This window comes from Megascapheus bottae, chromosome 1, assembly GCF_031878675.1.
Source record: "Megascapheus bottae isolate mThoBot1 chromosome 1, mThoBot2.hap1, whole genome shotgun sequence".
In the NCBI taxonomy this organism is placed as follows: Eukaryota; Metazoa; Chordata; class Mammalia; order Rodentia; family Geomyidae; genus Megascapheus; species Megascapheus bottae.
This window is the reverse complement of record NC_143509.1, coordinates 104135858-104141863: the sequence shown is the minus strand read 5'-3', so window position 1 is coordinate 104141863 and position 6006 is coordinate 104135858. Positions and strand designations below refer to the sequence as shown.

General features: G+C 54.7%; 1 long non-coding RNA gene across 1 annotated transcript; it reads left to right on the top strand.

Moving 5' to 3' along the window:
* Positions 1 to 1055: 1055 nt before the first annotated feature.
* LOC150069762 (uncharacterized) lies at positions 1056 to 4097 on the top strand. Its single transcript, XR_016535872.1, has 3 exons — positions 1056 to 1284; positions 3030 to 3276; positions 3410 to 4097. It is a non-coding gene; the product is annotated as an uncharacterized LOC150069762 (long non-coding RNA).
* Positions 4098 to 6006: the final 1909 nt, after the last annotated feature.

The window sequence follows — 6006 nt, the reverse complement described above, 5'->3', positions numbered from 1 at the left end:
AATCGATACACCACACGGGAAAATTCATACCAAACTTCTAGCATTGATTGGCGCAACATAAAGCAGGAAAGGGGCCAAGGCTAATCATTGGTTGGGCTAGTGGGCTGTCGTGCTTTGAACTGATTGGACAGAGCCCCTGTGGTGATTCTAGGAGGATGGGTTTATCTCCATGATAACGGGCTTGCGATTATCCTAGTTTGCTGACCCCCGCAAGTCCGACCTTGTAGGTTCCAGATGGCCCTTGAAGCCCCAGGCCTAGGTGAAGGGTCTGGAATGTGTATACTCCCTACCAGAGGGTAACTCGTGCTCCAGATCCGGGAGTGTCTAGGGCCCAAGGGCAAGTGGGTGGTTGTAGATTAGTCACGAGAACTGCTGTTACCTTCCTCAAGGTTATAGCAAGCAAGTATACAGAAGCAAAAAAGCAAGTTAAAGAAAATACAAATTCAATATAAATTCAAAAATGCAAATGGTTCATCAAAATATAGATATATATTTTTCTTCGCTCCTCAGAGCCACAGCACCACGTCTGGCTTTTTCTGTGTATGTGGTACAGAGGAATCAAGCTCAGGGCTTCGTGCATGTGAGGCAAACACCACTAGGCCACGCTCCAGGCCAGAGCTTATAATATTTTGAAGTGAACCAAGGTTCAAAAGCTGAATGACCAACCCCAAAGTCACCAGACTGTTAAGAGTCCAGTCCCCCAATATGAGGGTCCATGTTCAAAGGAACGAGTCTGACACAAAAGCAGAAGTTAAACGGAGTTTTATTCCCCGCCTAGCATCGAGAATCATACTGACCGGTCAGGGCCGCCTCTTAAGATGTGAGTGAGAGAGCCACTCTGCCTGATCTCACAGGCTACTTTTATAGGCCCCAGCCATGTGGTTGGGGTACATACACAGGTAGCCAATGGAATCTCAACATACTTGATTGATGTCTGGGGCAACCACTGACACCTTTGCTGTTAGAACGGACCTATCATCTCAGCGGGCTTCTGGCGCACTGCTCCAGGGAGGGAGTTTCCTGGCAGGCCAAGGGGGTAGGGTGGGGAAGGAACTCCACCTGGTTTAACTGCCCTTGTAATCAGAGCTGTTATCAGGGAATTTACAGCCCCTGCCTTGGGTCAAGTACTCCTTTGTCATGAAGACAGGAAATGCCTACAGGGGATGGATTTGGGGGAAGCCAAGAAAGGTGTCCCTTCACAGACCACTCTTGCCTGTCACCTGAGCTGAGCCCCTCAGCAGAGGTGAGATGGTGGCTGCCTTGTGGTCACACAGTGCCTTGCAGGTGGGTGAGCACCGCACGGCTCCCTCAGCCCAGACCACTGGGCAGTGCTGGAGCCTGGGGGATGGCTTCTCCAAGGACCTCTGTAACACAAAGGCACAACTGACACAACTCTCCGCCTGGGGTTGGCACGTCTTCTGCAGGGAGAAAGGACTGGAGGAAGAAGTCCTGGGTACCTGATGCATTTGCAGCTGTGTTTCTAATCCACCAGCAACCCTTCTGGGGCAGTCAGGGCCAGGCGTGCCTGGGAGGACCTGGGGGACGGGGTGTGGCTGGGGCTGGGGGCCAGGCCACAGCGGGGGAGGTCCAGGAGTGCCGAGGTTTACAGTCAGGGTGTAGGGCTGGTGTGTATTCTTCTCTTCTACACACAGAGTAGATCAACGCACGGCGGAGCAAGGATAGGAATTTTGTGGATTACTATGGGGACAAGTCAGATGCCGGAGAAGAACCGTCGAGGTCACGAGGATAAGGATGGTCGAGGCCATGCGCTGACCTTCTGTCCTCAGGTTAAAAGTGAGGGACAAAGGCAGGGAACCTTCCACAGTCAGGGCCCTGAGGCTGGTGGCCCCGGCTGGCTGTGGCCACGCTGTCAGCTCTCCTTCATCCTGGGATCTGCAGCTGTCAGCCATTCCGGGAGGAGGCATCCTGGTTCCCCGATCCCCCTGCTCCTTAGCATCTCCCAGCACCTCCCGCATGGCTGGAGCTCCACACCCTTCAGGCTGCAGGCCCACCTGCAAAGCTCCTCCCTGGCTCTCGCGCTTCCGGCCTTGCAGGCAGGAGCAGGCTTCCTCAGCGGGTCATTGACACAGAAACGAGTGTTTTCTTCCTGGACGTTGCAAGTGTTCCAGAAGTTTCCAGATGGAGCAGCTTGTGTGGATTCCTCACCTCAGACTGCACGCCTGTGTGGGGTTCCCGTGGGTGGTTCCAGCCACGCCGGTGGTAGGGCTTCTGTCCAGCACGGGGCCCTCTGCTGCAGTGTGGCTTCTCCCTCTGCCTGCCCGGACTAGCCTATACTATACCCTGGACAGCTTCACCCAAGGTTCTCCCATGTCTCCGCTTCCCTCTGCTTTCCTAAACCTCCGCTGTCCTGCAGGTTGGCTCTATCGCTCTTGAAGGATGTCTCTGGTTTTGACATACTTCCAAATGCTCTTTAGTTTTTAGACCCCATTCCCCAAGTCCCTGAAGTCCCCTATTTAAGGTCCTGCCACTCATCACCAAATGCCAAATAGAGACGTGGTCAAGGTCAGGCACAGCCCTGAGCGCATCTCCAGCCGGCTCCGGGGGGGGAGAGAAGGAAGGCCACTGGGAGGCCTGACTGGCCCCCAAAATCCGAGGAGTAGTCTGTAGCTTTCAGCCTTTCCTCTTTTGAGGGAAGTTTCGGTTGCTTGACTGCAGCTGGGATTTGGAGACCGAGTTGTCTGCAGCTCCCAGCTGTTTTCCTTCAGAGGATAAGAAGGGGGAATCCCTTATCTGAGAGACAGAGTGCTGCTTCTGTCCAGATGCTTATCAGTGAATAGAATTCTTCCCCAAGGCCAAGGTGATTACAAAATGGCTACCAGAGGGGAGGGCTTTGATCAAAGGGCACAGAGGGGCATAAAGAGACACGTGTCTCTCTCACTTCTCTTCTACGTAATGTCTAAGGGGGATCCGTAAAAGGAGTTTGCAGCTCAAATGCTTATATAATTCTGCTTCCTCATAGCGCCTTAATCCCTGAGTATGACCCTTGGAATTCATTTTATTTTTTACAGCATCCATTTTCTCATCTGCCTCCCTGTCCTGCCTCACTCCTGCCCAGCATTTCAGCTCTGTTTTGTGGCCCCCTGTCCCGTGTGTGCCGGACACCCTCAAGGGTTAGTGGCATTCTCGGACCAGGCGCTCTGTGTGGCTCCTCTGCAAGACCAGAGACAGATTTGGGCTGTGTCTACACTCCGTCTCCTCTGGTCTATCTCTACCTGCGCTCCATCTCCAGCTCCCTGGAGGCTGGGTGGGGCACACGTAAGTCTCAGGGGCTTCTCGGTCCTTGGTGGTAGGGTCTGTGTTTACTTCTGGGCCTGTGGTGATCTCTGCGGCCCTCTGGGACTAGCCTTGGTCCTGACCTTGACACACCTCGCCATCTGCCCACCTGCAGAGCGTCCAGTTACCTGCTTGTCCTCCACAATGAAGACCCCTGAAGCAGAAAGCACAGAGCCCACTGCTGCAGGGCCACCTGCGACCCCACAGATCTAACCAGAGTCGGGCTGCCATCAAGACCCCTCCACAAGACAACCCCTGGACGGTTGAAGTACTGATAAAAAAACCCTGCAGCCACCCAGTGGACACCCCGCCCCATGGCCAGTGGGTTTGTCCAGCCAAGAAGCGTCCTCACCCAGGGCCCTATCACAGGGGACAGGACTGTGTCCTTACCATGACGCCCCCATCTCCATGAGGAGCGCCCACATTCATGCTAACAAGTCCAGCCAGGTGCCAACACACATCCATTCCCACAGCCCCGCTTGCCAATCCACCCGCCATCCGTTTTCACCGGACAAGCATTCCTCCCGCTGCCTCCTGACGATGGAAGTACCAGCGGCGAGCCCCGGGAGCTTTCTAACCCTGCCCGCTTCTGAGCTGTGACTGGGAGCCCAACCACAGGGAAGCCATTTTCACTACTCACCAGGTGACAAACACCAGAACCCGGACGTAAAAGAGCATTGTAATTGTTTAATTGTGCCCATCGTGATTTGAACCAATCCCGTAGTAACTCAGCCGGAAACCCCCAGACCTGACTTTCTGTATAACAACCCTGCTCTCAGGAGGGTCGGGGCTCTCCACGCAGACCCGCTGCGCCGGTGTGAGCCCAGGCTGGAGCCTGTAATAAAGACTCATGTTTTTACATTGGTTTCGACTCCTTGGTGGTCTTCAGGGACCCCGAATTTTGGGCACAACATGATGAGCCTGCCGCAAAGTAGAACAGAAAGGTGGGAAGCAGCCTCCGGGGGAGAAGGAAGCCCTGAGCCACATCTATTGTCTCTGCGTTCCAGGCAGGAGGATCTGGCACAGGAAGGGGTGGAAGGGATGGGGTCCTGGATATGTGCTTATTAAAACCTGGGTTTGCCAAACGGTGGCTCACACCTGTAATCCTAGCTACGCAGGAGGCTGAGCGCTGAGCTGAGGACTGCAGTTCAAAGCCTAAGCACGAGCCTCTGTGAAACTTATCTCCAATAAATTACCTTCCAAAAAGCTACACTGTGGAGCTGTGGTTCCTGTGGCAGGACATTAGCCTTGAGGGAAAGCAGCTCAGGGACAATGCCCAGGCCCTGTGGTCAAGCCCCAGGACAGGCAATACACAAACAAACAAACAATAAATACTGGGTGTTTTGGAGAAACAGTGATTCCTTACTTGGACCCCTAAGTTAATGAACGCTGGACAAGGCCGGCCTCCGGCCTCCCCTCTTTTCAGTGTGTGTCCTTCCCCTGAGCCGTTCATTCTCTCCTCCAGTGGCAGCAGCCATCCTGGAAGCCAGGAAGAGTGGCCACCGGCCAAGCGCCGGTCGTCTGACTGGTCCTGAGGCAACAGGCGGCTGGGCAGACAGTGGCGTGGCGCAGTGTTAACACCCTGAGTCCCCACCCCAGTTCTCCCCGTTCAACCTAGAGGGCACATCTTCGCCCTGACCACGGGCTGAAGCTGCTTCCTGTGGCATGCCAGTGCCAGCCGTCCTTCTCCGCCCTTCACCACCTCATCTCTGAATTTGCATGCAGACCTGAAATGTGGGACTTCTGGAGTTTGGATCAGGGTCCCGAAACTCGTTTGAGAGAGGCTCTTCCCAGATGAGGGGGACAGGAGGCACATGCGAGACCCTCATCCTCCAGGCTCCCATGGCCTGGACCCTCCCTCTGCTGTACTGAGCGCGCACACACACACATATATAGAGGAGTGAGGGAGACGCAAGGTCCTGGCAGTGGGGCATCCCCGGTTGTGGGCTGGCACTGGTAAGAGCCGCTGCCCAGTGGTTACGTGTGCAGGGCTGGTCAGGACATGGTGTGGAAGCATTTACTCCTGTCCTGCCCGCAGGCTGAGACCAGGAGGGTCACAAGGTATGCCGAGCCTGGGCGCACTGTTCTAGAGACCAGTTCTCAGCCAATAAAAAGCTGTCATGTCACCTAAACCATGTGAGAAGCACAGATAGGAGGATTATGGTCCAGGTCACTCAGGGCAAAAGTAAACAAAGGGACTGGAGACGTTTCTCGGGTGGTAGAGTGCTTGCCTAGCCAGTATGAGGCTGGGTTCAAACCCCAAACCTGCACAAATCAGAATAACAAAAAATTTGCAAATAAAATCACCCAGGACCTCCAGCAGGGACAGTCTCCAGCTGTGTGTCTCCCCCCCACCAGTGTGTATACAAAACCGTAATTCTCGCCTCTACTCACCCACCTGTATTAGGCCTTCTGTTTTCATTGTCTGGCTGATGTCCCCGTCCGTGGCTGTAACATTGGTTTTCAGCCATTCCCTCAACACTGACCATTCCATTTCTTCATTCTCCCAGTGAATACCCACTGCTGCCCCCTGGCGGCCCCCACTCTCACTGCCCGCAATGGGAGCTTGGATGCCCCACCCACCCGTCTCTTCCCTCAGACCTCTTGAGCCAGTGCACAGAGCGTGAAAGATGGTAAGAGTGGTTGCAAGCATGGGAAAGGAGAGGTGGCTGGGCAAGGTGAGGGGCTCACCCCCTGTTTGGGGGGGACCAT